Below are 16,946 nucleotides of genomic sequence, written 5' to 3'. Positions count from 1 at the left end.
TGTGCCTAACTTATGCAACCTCTTCAACTTAACCCTTTCAAATCCAATAAATATACTCACTGCATACTCACCAACTCTTGTTTATTTCACATAGATTACACTGATGCTTTTGCTAAATAAAATACAATATAAAAATTGTCAACTTTATTTTATTTTACACTAGTTTTTGTAACTACATTTCATGTTTCTGTTAACCACTGTTTATAATCTTTTTCTGTGTCCAGGTGCAGTCCAGGTTTCCTCTGACATGTTTCCCAGTAGGAACTGGTTTCCCTTTTTCCTCCAGTCTCCCTTCATTTTCTGTAAACCTTGCAATAATTTGCTGATTTTTTTTCTGTTGTAAAATGCATCTTCCCATTTAATTCCTCCTCGATGTCAGACAATGATGGTCTTCTTCTTGCCTTTGAATTTATATTTCTCACCTGGCCGACTAGCTGTCTGATTAGATTTCTTATACTGCAAAGATGAATCTGCAGTTTTCCTCAACAGTCATTTGTGTCTATTGAGTAAAGAATATAACTGTTCACTACAGCAACTTAAAACAGCCAGAAGAATAATTTTTTTGCCACTTGTATCTTGTAAAACAGTAGCAACCATAATACTTATCACCTCTCTGTATTCCACAATAATAATGGGTTTCAAGAACAACACAGGTTTATTCTTCCTATGAAATGTGGTCAATTGGGTCTGAAGACCAAAGAATGTACTCATCATTGCCACTATCTTTGATAGGCACATAATTCTTATTCAGCAAGTTTCAACTTCTTCAAATCACATGGAAAATCTTTCCTAGAAGGTACCTGTTTGATGTAATTCCATTTTGTCTAATTAGTGAGCAGTCTGAGGGCTTATGTAGGATCTGTCAGTAATTATGTGACAGCCTGAACCACAAGCAGAAGCTAGTAATTGCTGTGACAAATGAACCACTATTCAGGTTGCAAAATGTCAGTCAGGATTAATCAAACTTTCTGTAGCTGTCTTTGCATAATATGGAATGTGAGAATAAACACAACCATTTTCTGAATCTCAAAGAAGACTCATAAATCCCACTTTGTAGCCTTCCTTCAATTGAATCCTTTCTTTGAATCCTACTGTGCTCTCATCTATAGCCAAATGTATTTTAGCACACAAAGTTCTTTGCATTTACAGTCAACATACTCATCACTAATGTTCTCTATCTTGCTCCCTCTTGAAGACTCTTGAGTTGTGACAGGTGGAACTAAATGCAGCATAAGAGAGAGAGAGAGAGAGAGAGAGAGAGAGAGAGAGAGAGAGAGAGAGAGAGAGACAGATAGATAGATAGATAGATAGATAGATAAAGAGATAGAGGGAGAGAGAGGGAGAGAGAGAGAGAGAGAGAGAGAGAGAGAGAGAGAGAGAGAGAGAACATCCTTGTAAAACAGAGTTCATTCCAGCCAGTCTTCTGTAAAATAGTCAACTAATTCTGCCTTCAAATTCAAAGCCATGTTCAATACCACACCAAGAAAAGCCTTCAGTTCTTGTAATGAAACGTCCATCTATGGGTTCCACATGAAGTGCCATTCTGTAACTTTTGTTTAGCATACATATTTGTAGCATTCACATAATACTGTCAGTGGAAAAAAGTTGGAAATTTCACGTTTGGAGTTTGGTTAAGTATCATGAGGAATGGTGTAACCTTGTTGCATGACTGAAGAAGGAAATTCATGAGATCACCATTTCCATCATGATAAACCTTCCAGGTATTTGTTGCAGGTTGTGTCTCTTAATCAGTTTCCACTCCATCAGTAGATTCTGATTCACTAAAACATATCATTGCATGAAGGAAAAGTTTCTTCCCAATCTTTTATCACTAAATCTCCTTAATACTCAATTTCTTTGAGAAGCAACCTAGCAATATCATCATCACTTAGATGTCTCCTACTGGCCATTATACTATTAGAAATATGTGAATGCAAAATGTTAGAGTTATTATACGAGGTGCGACAACGAAGTAATGAGACTGGTGTGAAAAAAAAGTTGCTTACTGTTTTAGTCAAGTTTAGTGTTGCCTCCTTCAAAGTAGTTCCCTTCTGATTGCACGCACTTTTTCCAATGCTTCTGCCATTGATGGTAACATTTCTGGAACTCATCTTCTGTAATATCCTCCAAGGCCCTCGTCACAGCTTTTTGGACATCTTGTGTTGTTTGAAAATGGTGTCCCTTGACCACTGTTTTGACTCTTAGAAATAAAAAAAAGTCGCATGGAGTGATATCTGGTGAATAAGGTGGCTGTGGTAGTACTGAAATTTGTTTTGAGGTTAAAAATTGCTGTACTGACAGAGCAGTGTTGGCACGGACACGAATAACTCTTTTACTAAGTCTTTCTAAAATTTCTTTGTAGTAAGATTGGTTAACTGTTTGTCCAGGAGGCACCCACTCTTTATAAACAATTCCCTTGGAATTAAAGAACCACACAAGCATTCATTTCACTTTCGACTTTGACATGTGAGCTTTGTTTGGTCTGGGTGATCCCTTTGAGCACCATTGTGAACTTTGGCATTTTGTCTCTGGACCATACTGAAAAAACTAACTTTCATCACCAGTGATAACATGGCTCAACAATTCTGGATTGATTTCTGTTTGCTCTAACAGATCGGCTGTCACATTTTTTCATGTTTCTTGCTGTTGTGGTACGAGATTTTTGGAGACTATTTTTGCACAAATCTTTCTCATACCAAGATCTTCAGTTATTATTAGATGAACTGTTTCTTGATTGATGTTCAGTTCTTCTGCAATCATTTTCATGATAATCTTCGATCAGATCGTACAAGTTCATGCAACCTGGGCAAGTTGACATCCGTCCATGAGGTTTGATGGTTGTCCACCAGTCTTCATCTTCAACATTTGTTCTGCCTTCACTAAACATTTTATGCCAAGAAAAACTTGAACTATTGACATAACCTCCTCTTCAAAAGACTTCTGAAGCTTACCATACATTGTCATCACGTTTTCACCCAATTTAACGCAAAAAGAAATGGCATATTGTTGCGCAATAATATGTGGTTCCATTTCTTTGACAAGAGACACAAACACATGTTAACTTATTACAGCACAACTCACAACTGAGGAGTTGCATGAGCCGCTTGGACTAGAGGCAGCTTATAGACCAAGGTCAAAGATATTGTGCCTACGCAAGCCTGTAGGGTTGCCACATCTTGCAAAGAAAATCAGTCTTATTACTTTATTGTCGCACCTCGTATCTTTTTACTAAGTGCTGCCATGCACCTAGTGAATCCCAATAACGGAGCAGACAGAAAGCATAATAATGGAAATATGTCAGACATCATCCAACATCAGGCCCATAATGGATTATTTTAATGTTAGGCGTAGCCCAGCCATGGATCCACCTACCTTTTATCTTCAGTTGTGCACAAATCATTGAGAGTACTGTATGGGATAACACAATGCATGGATACGTTTAGAGAAGATGAGAATGAAAAATGTTTCTTGAGTCCACAAAGTTATACAGAGAAATTCTTAACATGTAAGTCTGTTTCAATTAAATGGTATTTACACTCATTGAGTAGTTATAAAGGATGGCTGGTAATTAGCCAGTTGAAACACTACGGAATTAGCAAGAAATCTGAAAGTAATACACAGATAAATGTTCAGGATAATTGTCACAGCACCAGTTATGTAGTAGGGAACAGAATTCTGCATTAGTGTCTGGCAAACTATTTTGAACATCCATATAACATCAAATTTAGCTGTGTTACATTATACCTGTGAAAACATAACTGTCCATTGTATGTTATTTAATGTAAATCTTTTAAGTGTTTTATCTTTTGTGAGCATAACATTATGACTGGATACACTATATAGTTTTCTTACTCTTCATTGAATGAACTTCCCATATTGTGATTGCCTCTGCTGTTACCACACTAAAGGAAAAAAATGGCAACATCCAGAAGGAGCTGTGTGACAAACAAAAGTTGGCAGGTGTTTTTACACATCTGAAGGATAATGTCTATTCAAATTTCTCAACAGTTACATTATGAGGATGTAAATCAGGTTTACTTTAAACACATGCTGTAGTGGTCATGAGCATTAGTCACCTTTTAAATTGCTTATGGTGAGTTGATGTTAGTCAAGAATGCCTTTAAGGTTACAAAGACATCATAATCAGTACCTCACAGAGTTTGTATGACGTCTAACAGGGCTACAAGAAGCTGGATGTTTCTTCTGCAATATTGCAGAAAGATTTGGTAAAAGTGTAGCCACTATACATGATTGCTGGCAATGGTGGTCACAAGAATGTGTGGTTGCAAGAAGACCGGGCTGAGGATGGTGACGTGGCACTACCGAGAGGGAAGACCATTGCGTTCAACATATGGGTACATCTGTCACAGCATACTGCATTTGCAGCTGCAATCTAAACAGTAGTTGGCACCAGTGGCACAGTGAACAGTTAGAAATTGTTTACTTCAAGGACAGCTCTGAGCCAGTTGCCCCATAGTGTGCATTCCACTGACCCCCAAACCACCACCATTTGCAACTTCAGTGGCGTCCAGTGAGTTCTCATTGGAGGGCAGGGTGGAAGTCTGCTGCGTTTTCTGATGAAAGATGGTTCTGTATTCATGCCAGTGATGTCTGTATGTTGATTAGAAGACCAGTTGATGGCCTGCAACCAACCTGTCTGCATGCTAGACACACTGGATCTGCACCTGTGGTGCAATTTCATATGATATCAGGAGCACTGTTGTGTTTATTCTATGCACCTTGATTGCAAATTTGTACATGTTGTGCTGCCATTTGTGAACAGCATTCCAGGTAGTGTTTTCCAATGGTATAAACCTCACCCTCATACTCCTGTTGTAACTCAACATGCTCTACAGAGTGTAGACGTATTCCCCTGGTCTGCTTGATCACCATATCTATCTCCAATTGAGTGCATATGGGCCATAATCCATGAACAGCATTAACTGTCCTTTTATTGACTGAACAAGTGCAACAGGAGTTGAACTTTATCCCACAAACTAACATACAGCACCTGTACAACACAATTCATGCATGTTTGCATGCTTGAATTCAACAATCTGGTGGTTAACATCTGTTATTAATGTACCAGCAGTTTGCATTTGCAATGGCTTACCTCCCTTTTACATCAACCTGTGATCTTGCTGTATTAATCACTTAACTATGTTACCTAGGCAAATATATTCCCAAAATTTTGTTACTCTAAATTAATTATTTTTTGGTGTTACAATTGTTTCCCCATCACTGCAACAATGACTGATTTTAAAAGGAGCCTGTTCTCACATATGAGTAGAAAACATTTTCTTATAGACAGAATAATGACACATGTAGCAATCACTGTACTAAGTGTGGACAGCAAGAGAGTAGTAGATGATTGGCTCTTCAAAGTTTCCATAAACCTTCTTGATTCTCATGCCAGCATGAGCCTACTGACTTATGATAGTATGCACTAAATGAATTATTATGTCAAGTTGCAGACAAGCACAACTAAAAGACACTCACATACAGCTTTGAGCCACAGCCTTCATCAGTGAAACACTGTCACACACACACACACACACACACACACACACACACACACACACACACACACAAGCAAGCAAGCAATCATATCTCATGCACATATGAGCACCAACTCGAGCACCTCGGGCCGGAATGTGAGTGTCTTTTAATTGTGCCTGTCTCCAACTTGACGTATCTTATTATACAATTTTTTTTTTTTTTTTTTACTTAGTCACACAAGACCTTTGTAGTCTAATTGTTTGCGTAATTGAAAAATTATTCACATTTCTTATCTCTTGCTTAAAGAGTAAAAACCTGAATTAACCATTACATTGCCACTTTGCACTTTATAAATGAGAAAATACTGTTTTGTGTACATCTATGTGATTGTATATATTAGAAATATGATCACCTGTCTAGTCTGTACCTACCTATACCCCCTTGTAATCCAGATATTGTTGAGACTGCCTAATACAAGCCATTAAAACAAAACAGCTAAACAAAACTCAGTTGAGATATAGTTTAGTTACCTGGTTACCCGCATTAAATTCATTGTCTGCATTCAGAAAAGATAATTTCTTATAATGGATGAGCTTCACATTTGATAAATTAACCTGTACAATGAATATTGCAAAATATTGTAAGTCTATTTATTATTCGAAACTATGTCACCTATAGGTGAAGTTATAGTATGTGTTCCCTGCAATGAGTGACACTGATACAATACTTCAACTAATGTACACTGTTTACTCCATCAGTAAGATCTGAGACATACATATTCTGTGTAAATATGAGGTCTGTTCAAAAAATCCCAGAACACTCATAGTTTCACACAAATGGTGTGTTGGAGCGAAATGCAGCTGGCATCCCTACACCTGCATGTGTGTAATGTGTAAATGCCAGAAGTTTCATTGTTGTATGTCTGTTATTGTTCAGTGCTGTATTGAATTCACACAATTTGCAAATTTTGAGGTGGTAGAGTTAGAGGAGCAATGCCTCTGCATTAAATTTTGGATGAAACTCAAGAAAATCTTTACAGAAACACACCAAATGATTCAGGAAGCCTACAGTGAAGAGTGCTTAAGCCATGCTTGGTGTTACAGTTGGTTCACATGGTTTAAAAATGGCCAGATGGAAGTTAAAGATGACCCTCATTCAGGACGTCCTTCGATGTCTACCGATAATGCCCATGTCAGGAATGTCAACAAAATTATGTGTGTCTCGTCAAGCTTTCCTGGCTGATGTGTTGTAAATAGTCTTCACGGGTTTTGCCGCCAGATCACATTGCGCAAATTCCACAATATTTCCTCAGAGCAACTGTGCGGCATCTTCAGGTGGTTCAACCTTGCTGGTGGCTAGGTAGGACTGATGGTATTCACACACCAACACCCCATTTTTAGAACACGTGTGGGAGGAATGCGCAGCCATGGAAATTGCACATGCACAATGATTTGCCATATTCAAACACTCTCTGCCAAAAATCGCAGAGCAGCTCTCCTGCACGTGCGCTGTATGCTGCATTTGTCAACAGTGCGGCCAGATGTTACTCACCAATGGCTATACTAACCCAATGTTATGACGGGCCTGTTATCAAAGAATCTTGATCTTTGTGTTGTGATTTAATAGTAGCCAATGCAAGGTTCCAGGCTGTGCTCAGTTGTAATCCCGTATCCTTGTTGATGAGATTATCTGCTGTACGGATATGTATTGCTTCCTTAACCCTTTCAGGGGCAAAATTTTAAAAAAAATTAATTTTTAATTTTTCCTTGTTTTTATTGTATTAATTTTCATACAGTGAGACAGAAAAATGTAAAAATTAAATGAAATATACATAAACTGAACACATACTGGGTGATTTCAAATGGAGCCCTGCCCACTAAATGTCATCACTTTTGATGATACAGTAAAAAGCAATTCCTTTCTGCAGATAAGCATAAGGCTACCTGGCGGTGACTACATGTCCATCTGCTTCTGTGGAGTTCTTTCTTTGTGCTGCAGTGCACACACTGCCTTGAGATTCCATGTTTTGGCAGATGTTTTGCTTCCGATATACGTTTCTCGTGGGGAACAAGAGTTTTGAATTTTTTTGCAGATGGTTCTGACGGTGTACTGGGATGGCCAGGACTATCTTTGAAGACATTACTGCTCGCTGTTGGATTATATAATCGAAACAGAATAAATTCATTTCCAATAGAAGTATCAACTATATACCAAAATAATCTTAGCCACCACCTTTGTGATTTCATGTCTATTGCATAAAAACTGTTCATCATATCTGCCTTATCGACACAGTCCATATTTGCATCATATGATTTCACTATTTTTGGGCTAGGTACCTTTGTGATTTTTCCATCCTTTTCTTTATGGCTGACTTCTTCAACACGTACAGGCGAATCAATTGTAGACAGCAACGTAACTACACATTTGTCTTTCCATTGATGCAAGAAATGCCATCAGAATGAACTGACCAGTTAAAATCTTCTCTTTGCAACTCTTTGTCTGTTTTTACTGTAGGAAGTCCTTTTCTGTGTGATCTAATTATTCCACTGGCAAAAAGTCCGTCATCTTTTATCTTCTGTAAAAGTGAGACACTGGTAAAAAAACTATCGAAGTATATGTGGTATCCCTTTCCTTCCAAGCCTTTACACATATCTCTCACAATTCTCTCTCCTAAGGATTTTTCCACTATGCCTTCAACTTTTCCAGTATATATATGAAAATCGAAGTTCCTTATGGGATGACCAGCAATCACGATAATAACAGGGTTTCTTGATTCCCATTAGAATGTTTATAGCCAAAAATACTTTTAGTTCTGCTTTAGAAACAGGCCTGAAATTGCCACCTTTCTGTGTTGTGTACAGGTTAGACTGGAAAACTATATGTTCTAACATATTGTCACAAAACAGACACAAAAAAAATCTACTGGTTGCATACCTTCACTGTCATTTTTAAGTTTTCCTTGTACACCAGCTTCCTCTGAAAAATTGGCGGCAAAGTTCATTGCACTGACGTCCTTTCTCCATGAAAAATTTGCAATGGAAGACAGTAGCAAATCATCATTTGTGCTGAAACTATGATCACTGTCATTGTCAAAATGGTCCTCACTCTCACTTTCTGAAATAATTTGAGATAAAACAGGTGTTTTCATTCACAAATCCAGATCACTATCTTCAGCTAGCACATCATTTTCACTGTCACTGCTAGTGTCAATCTGTGAGTCTGGATCTGCAGGAATATCTGTGAAAGGCAGTCCAGAATTTCCTCAGTCTTTACTCTGTGAGAGTACATCATGTGAAACTGGGGCAAAAAATTCGTCACACCTACTAATGCTGCCGTTACAAGAGCAGTGGTTTCAAATGGAACCACCACAACATTCACAGAAATAAATGCATTATTTTGGTTATTATTGCAGTATATATAGTATTAATGTAAACAGAACAGTATTCTGCATTTAATACATGCATAAAAGTTACGTAATACAGAAGAATAAAATCACAATTTGAGAACAAAGACGTTCGCGCACAGCGTACAAAAATGGCTATCCAACTCGCCTCACTACTTGCTAATATTTACAGATTTTGAAGGGGTTCCAGTGACAGCCGCTAGAGGGCAGCACCAACTAGGCTGCTGATTGGTGTCCCCAATTGTAGCCACTGCCCTTTTGCCACAAAATGAGAAAATAGTAGGTGGTTTCAAACGGAACCACTTCCACTGAAAGGTTTAATGATTCAATCCCAGAAAGATGATGCCAGGGATAAAACTTCCGTCTTTTCATAAATCATATGATGTCCTGTATTCAGGCAGTGTTCCGCAACTGCTGACTTTTCCGGTTGATGAAGGCATGTATGATGTTCATCGCAGTGTTCTTGTACTGTCTGGCCTGTATATGCTGCCCCACACGTCATCTTACCTGCTGGCAAAGGAAATGCTACTGTGCTTCTCTCACACACAGAATGTAACAGCAAGATATACAAACAGCTCGATGATCCTGCATATAGCAAATTAAAAAGTGATCCAATGAATAGGATCCAGAGACAAACTGTGGAACTCATCAGGAAGAGCTTGATTCCAGGGAAAGTCGCTAAGGGTTTGTGTCAACAGGCTGCACAGTTCCTCCTAGACTCTACAGCCTACCCAAGATCCATAAGAATGGGTTGCCTCTCCGGCCCATTGTATGTAACATAGGAGCACCTACTTATTTTGTTGCCTAATACCTGACATCACTATTGGGACCTCTCATAGGCAAGTGCGACCATCACATTTGAAACTCTGAAGATTTCATAGGTCACCTGAAAACCCTTAGATTGCAGTCATTGGATCTGTTAGTAAGTTTCGATGTTGTGTCTTTATTTACAAAGGTGCTCTTGCAGGACTCTTTGGAGCTCATTAGCAACAAGTTTGAGGAGGACATAGTAGCATTATTCAAACATGCTTACTTCAACATACTTCTTATTTCAAGTCCAATATTTTGAACAAGTGGATGGTGTTGCTATGGGAAGCCATCTGTCTCCTGTGGTGGCCAATTATTTTATGGAGGAATTTAAAGATAAAGCACTGCAGTGAGCCACTCTCAAGCCCTCCTGTTTTCTGTGGTATGTGGATGATACATATGTGGTGTGGCCACATGGACTTGATACTCTACCTACGTTTCTTCAGCATCTGAATTCGCTCCATCTGAATATAAACTTCACAATGTAAGTGGAAAAAGATGGTACTTTACCTTTTCTTGGTCTCTTGGTATGAAGGAAAGCAGATGGAACCTTGGGACACAGCGTCTACCACAATCCAACACATACAGATCTATATCTGCAGGCCACAAGCTGCCATCATCCTGCACAATGCGGTAGTGCATTAGGTACATTAGTTCACAGAGCATATGTGGTATCCGATCCTGAGAGCCTGTCAAGTGAAATACAACATTTGAAGACAGTGTTCCGACAAACTGGTTATTCTGAGAGATAGATACATAATGCATTCAGGCCCAGGCAAGTTCAATCTATGGAGCAGAATGAAGATACAAAGACAGCCACCACTATGGCCTTTTTGCCGTATTTTGGTGCCATGTCGTCAAGAGTCGGAAAGAGTCCTCAGAAGAAACGGATTTAAGTGTGTTTTTCAACCATCTGCAAACCTGATAAACCTGTTGGGTTCAGTTAAGGATGACCTTGGACTGAGGAAATGTGGTGTGTACAAGATTCCTTGTCAGTGTGGTGCAGAGTATATAGGCCAGACATGTCACACAGTACAAGAACGCTGCGATGAACTTAAGCATCATACACGCCTTCGTCAACTGGAAAAGTCAGCAGTTGTGGAACACTGCCTGAATACAGGACATCATATGATTTATGTAAAGATGCAAGTTTTATCCCCGGCATCATCTTTCTGGGACTGCAATATATATCTGTACAGCCAATAATCTCATCAACAAGGAAACAGGATTTCAACTAAGCACAGCCTGGAACCCGGCAGTGGCTGCTGTTAAATCACGATGCGAAAATCAAGATTCTTTGATAACAGGCCCGTCATAACACTGGACTAGTATGGCCATTGGTGAGTAGCGTCTGGCTGCACTGTTGACAAATGCAGTGTACAGTGCACGCGCAGGAGAGCTGCTCTGCAATATTTGGCAGAGGGCGTTTGAATATGGCAAATCACTGCACATGCACAATTTCTGCAGCTGCACATTCTTTGCGCACATGTTCTAAAAATGGGGCATTGGTGTGCGGATACCATCAGTCATACCCAGCCATGAGCAAGGTTGAACCACCTGAAGATGTCGGACAGTTGCTCTGAGGAAATATTGTGGCATTTGCACAACGTGATCCAGCAGCAAACATGTGATGACTGTTTACAAAATTGTGTGTGCCAATCGAAGTCTGACTGTCCAAGAGATTGAGAAGAATGTAACATTTCAGTAGGATCATGTCATGAAATCCCGACACAGCATCTTGGAGGGCATCAAGTTTCCACCAAGTTCGTGCCACAGCTCTAAACAAGAAAGACCTTCGCTGCACAATCTGTGAAAAGCTTTTGGAGTGCACAAATGAGAATGAGATATTCCTTAAGAGAATTGTAACTGGCAATGAGACATGGGTCTACAGTTGTGATGTTGAGACCAAGGTTCAATATTCACAATGGGTCAGCAAAGGTTCTCCAAGACCAAAAAGAGCTTGTCAGGTCATGTCAAATGTCAAAGCCGTGCTGATAGTTTTCTTTGAAGGATTAGTTCACTATGAATTCATGCCACAGGGACAATCTGTTAATTGATGATACTACAGGGACGTGTTGCAAAGCCTGCATGAAAATGTGAGAAAGAAATGGCCTAAAATGTGGTGAGACAATTCATGGTTCTTGCAGCACACATTTACCCTCATTGGTGCATAACTATTGCACATAAAATGAAATCACAATGCTGCCTCATTCTTTGTACTCTCCAGACTTGGCTCCTGCAGACTTTTTTTAATTTGCAAAGTTGCAAACCCTGTTGAAATGATGAAGATTTGCAACAATAGATGAGATGAAAGAAAACTTGAGACGTGCTTTGTGCAATCCAACAAGAGGCATACCAAGACTGCTTCTCAAAGTGGAAATGGCATTTGGGAGTGGGGTATCAATCATGGAGGAGAGTATTTCGAAGAAGACCATGCATAATAAGTAAAAGGTAAGTGTAGAAAAATTTTATGGTCAAAGTTCCATAATTTTTTGAACAGACTTCATAGCATGTTATTATCATATACCTAATCCACTTTAAGTTTTCAGTCAATCTTATGTGCCATATCATAGTGCTAATGTGACACTGTACTGTTATATAATTAGTACTCTTATTGGCGATGATTGCTGATGAAAAGACATTGTAGGAAGAAAGGCGTAATGATGTATCATTGATTCATTGACAATGAGTATAGCACATGTAAGTGCACCAAGTATGAGTCTGAAAGTTATTATAGAGGTTCAGAACAGAGACACACTGAGGTGACGAAAGTCATGGGATACCTCCTAATATCATGTTGAACATTCTTTTGCCAAGCACAGTGCACTAACTTCATATGGCATGGACTCAACAAGTCATTGGAAGTTCCCTGCAGAAATATTGAGCCATGGTGCATCTATAGCATTGACAAGTGTTGCCAGTGCAGGATTTTCTCTTGATTATGTTTGGTAAGTGTTCGATGGGATTCCTGTTGGGCAATCTGGGTGGCTAAACCATTCACTAGAATTGTCTAGAATGTTTTTCAAACCAATCACAAACAACTGTGGCCATGTGGCATGGTGCATTCTCATCCATAAGAATTCCATAATTGTTGGGTGCAAGTACCCAAACATAACCATTTCCAGTCAATGATCAGTTCATAAAATTAATGGTGAAAACCCTCAGATCATTTATTATGCATAATTCGCTACTAGTTTCAGTCAATGACCATTATCAGGCTTAGCTGGCATAAACAGCAGGAAACTTATATCATAATTTGAACAAAAGTAATTTGCTCTTTTAAACACACCATAATATGAAAAAATTTTGCACAATAATAACAGTGTACAATAATTTTCATCAAGAAGCAAGTCCACATTGACAGCTAGTAAGTAGTGTTACTAGCTTTCGTTGTGGACTTGCTTCTTGATGAAAATTGTACGCAGTTACTTTGTGAGAAACTTTTCACATACTGTGGTAGTCATTACACTGCCCTTTTGTACCTTGTGCATGTGATACTACTGCTCTCAGTAAATGTACATATTGCTATTCCATGACATTTGTCACTTCATGGTAAGTATTTTTAGTATGCGACAGAAGTAAGTACTATACATGATTGAATAAAAATGTTATGTACATATTTTTATAAATGCTCAGTCTATAAAGAATTGCATCAGCATTACTAGGTTAGGCTTGTCTTTTTCCATACATAACTGTAGTTGATACTGGGTTTCATTTTATCTTTATGTATTTCATTGTGTGTTGTCTGCATGATGTTTCTTACTGTATTGTCAATTACCTATAAAGAAATATATTGTTCAATGTAAGTGCTTTGTTTGACAGAAAAAGTGATTTGTGTAGTTTTTTTGAGGACTAAATGACATATGATATGTTTGAAGAGATAATTACCTGCTAAAATGCAAAATAACAATGAGTCAGATTATGAAATGTTATAGGCTTGGATGGCTAAAATTACTTTTTCCTCACAGAATACATGTAATGCTAAAATGTTCAATATTATGTACCTGTGTAAGTTTTATCTTTTGTATTCATTTGTGTTTCCAAATTTTGATTTTGTACTTATTAGTTCTCTGGTATGTGGACTACCTGGAAGAGTCCTCCACATCCTTGTGATGTGAAACTTTCTTCATGGATGGGGGTATTGATAAGCAACAAACCAGTTTTGGAAGCATATTACACTGATCGATACAACTTACTGTTAGTTCATTTAGGGGATGTAATCACTCAGGTTTCAATTAATGTTAGAACAATGAATGTCCACCTTGTGGATGATATAAAATATAAATAACTATGAAACATCAACAAATGTGATTTATAGAATTTGGTCAACTGGTAGGAGCACTGGAAATTCTTGTATTTATGTAATGAAATAATGTAATCAATGTTGCTCATTTTCATATGTTGACTAAAATACTTGAAATAACATGTGAAACATTGTGATTTGGCCAAATTGTATGCCTAAAACTGACAATTGTATCTGAACTATTTTGTATGCATGTTAAAGCAATTTATTGTGGCAACTTTTAATTGTAATATCAAATATGTAACTTTAACAATGTACAAATGGTTTATAAAGGTATATAAGAATGAAAGTCAGCTTGCTGGGCTTCCATGCTGATCAGAGGTTTTGTGATGCACCACGTATGTCACTTCATGCAGTAAAAATGCAACGAAAAGTATAAAGGCCTACCTGTTCCATAATCCATTTAGGAAGAACTCCACACCAATGGACAGATTTCAAGTTAAGTATCCTGAGATGGACCAACCATATAGACCGTCCACATTTTGTCAAGTTTGGTACTTAGCAAGTTTGTCGCTTCAACAGTTGCAATTTACATAAAGTCATTTTCTTTTAATGATATGATTTTCTTTTAAAAAAGCAGATGTTATGTCAGAAAGTGTTTGGAACATTAGCAATTAATCAACTGTAATGTCCCAGAGCATATCAACACAAATAAAAACTGATTTCAGGAATGTTCTCTCAACAGTTCTCTAGATAACCTCTGAAACTTTCTCTTCCATTTGTAAACAAAAGAAGGAACCAATCACATTTTTCTTAGAGTTTACTTCCCTTGTTGCCATGGGTTTGCACTGTCATAGGGCCATTTTTCACTGCCCAAAATATCAATCTCTTTCATTAAGGATTTGAATTTTTCATTGTCATTTGAAATTATCCTATGCTTCAAATTGTCACTAAGGTCACTAAGGCTCTGACAGAACTGTTTTCTATTAATTTGGGTAGTCATTCTGCTTGATTATCCTCTGGGAACCAGTGAAATATGGGGTATCGGCGAGGACCATTCGCAACCGTCTCCATGAAGCTGGGCTACGGTCCCGCACACCGTTAGGCCGTCTTCCGCTCACGCCCCAACATCGTGCAGCCCGCCTCCAGTGGTGTCGCGACAGGCGTGAATGGAGGGACGAATGGAGACGTGTCGTCTTCAGCGATGAGAGAAATGTCTTTGTAGCACACTTCTTAAATAGCTTTTTCTGCTTCTTTCCTGCAAGTACCTGGCATTTCCTTCAGTTGTTCGATGGCTCTTTTTGACCTCATAAATGGGTCTGTATGAAGAGGGAATATTAGCACTGTCCTTTTCCAAATACTGTGAGAGGATAGAGGATACTAATCTCCTCTAGAAGATCAGAAAACAGTGGAGTGTTGTACATGAACTTGGGGCTTGATTGTCTTCTCTGCAATTCCTTGATCTCTTCCCTTACATCTGGTTTTCTAGTAATGTCATTTGAACATCTATTAAGGTGAGCCTGGTAGGACTTCCACAATGCTTGCACTTCTCTAAAGCTTGAGGCCACCCAAAACTACTGAGATTACTGTAAATGTCTTCTTAAGTTCTGCGCCTATCTCTTGTGCAACAGCTGACAATCCATGTTGATTCTTTTGATGGTACAATGCACACAGCTTGTAAAAAAAATGGTAATATGATTGACACCAGGAACCTCCTCAGTTGCATCAGCAACCCCTAATTCAGTTTGGTGGCAAAACATTGCTATTTGAATAGTTTGTAGTACTTGTTCTTAAGCCATCCTAAAATACCTGGATTTCAACCTAGCATTACACCAGCACCATCTCTGCACGTTCCAATCAAATTGTCATTCAAATAACTTGAAGAAAAACCATACTTCAATACACATTTTAAATGTTCAGTTTCTATTGTTACTGTATCTGTTTTTTCAAGTTCAGTTGTTGTGTATGACTTTGTGCACAGCAGTAAGGAGACGTGGGCTACAGAGGGTGTGGCAGCTGTCATCACAGGAAAGCTGGACAGGTTACCACGACAAAGAGAAGATTCACTTAACTTGTATTTCTCCCAGAAAATGAAGCATTACAAATATTGCGCAAGAAATGGAGTCCAGATCATCAAGATGAACACGAAAGAGGCCTCCTGCACAAAAGAGTGAATGACGGTGTCTGCATGGCATCATCTGGCAAAGTGGCTCCAAACACAAGTGGGCTGAACGGCTGCTGTCAGCCACCGGGCCCAGTGGACACACACCATTGGGTCCACCAGATACTGTGCAACCACTATCATCGTCAAACAGAAACTTGCCATTCTGTTGCCAACCTCAATATGCCATGAGCTGGTATCAATATGTGATACCACATCAATGATATCCAAGCAGAAGGTTTTTACATTACCATCACAAATTTCTGACCTTAAATATACTATTAAAACTGACTGTGAAGCCACAGACATAGAGTAATCAATGATACAGATATCTTGGAATCGTTTGGTATTATGGATGAATAGAGCTTCTTCCTCATACTGTGCACAATGCAGTCTGTCATCTTAGCACAACTGAGTTTACTATGCAATGTTTTGTCCATGTGGAGAGCATTTTAAATTTGCAAATCCATAATCTTGTGAAAGTCTAAATTTGATTTGATACTTTTTTGCTACAAAATATGTTGTGCTAAACACAAGCTCATTGTTCTTTTTTTATTGCATTATTTGTCTAGCCTATTTACCAATACTCAGCTGACAACACAGAGAACATGTTCTATGAGCCATAATCAAGCACAGAGAATAATTTATGTAAGAGAGATGATGAAAGTGAATTGTTGTAGTAAGACAATGTTCTACATATAAAGTAGCAAGCGGACGATGTACCCCAAGGAAAAAAAATGGGGAGGGGGGATGGTGTCCACCACCATTCCATATCCAATATGGCGCTGCATCTATCTTTCTTCCAAAACATACGACCTTCCGTCTGTCTTATA

The sequence above is a fragment of the Schistocerca cancellata genome, chromosome 1 (assembly GCF_023864275.1).
Source record: "Schistocerca cancellata isolate TAMUIC-IGC-003103 chromosome 1, iqSchCanc2.1, whole genome shotgun sequence".
Lineage (NCBI taxonomy): Eukaryota > Metazoa > Arthropoda > Insecta > Orthoptera > Acrididae > Schistocerca > Schistocerca cancellata.
The sequence above is the reverse complement of the archived record's forward strand: the minus strand, read 5'-3'. Positions refer to the sequence as shown.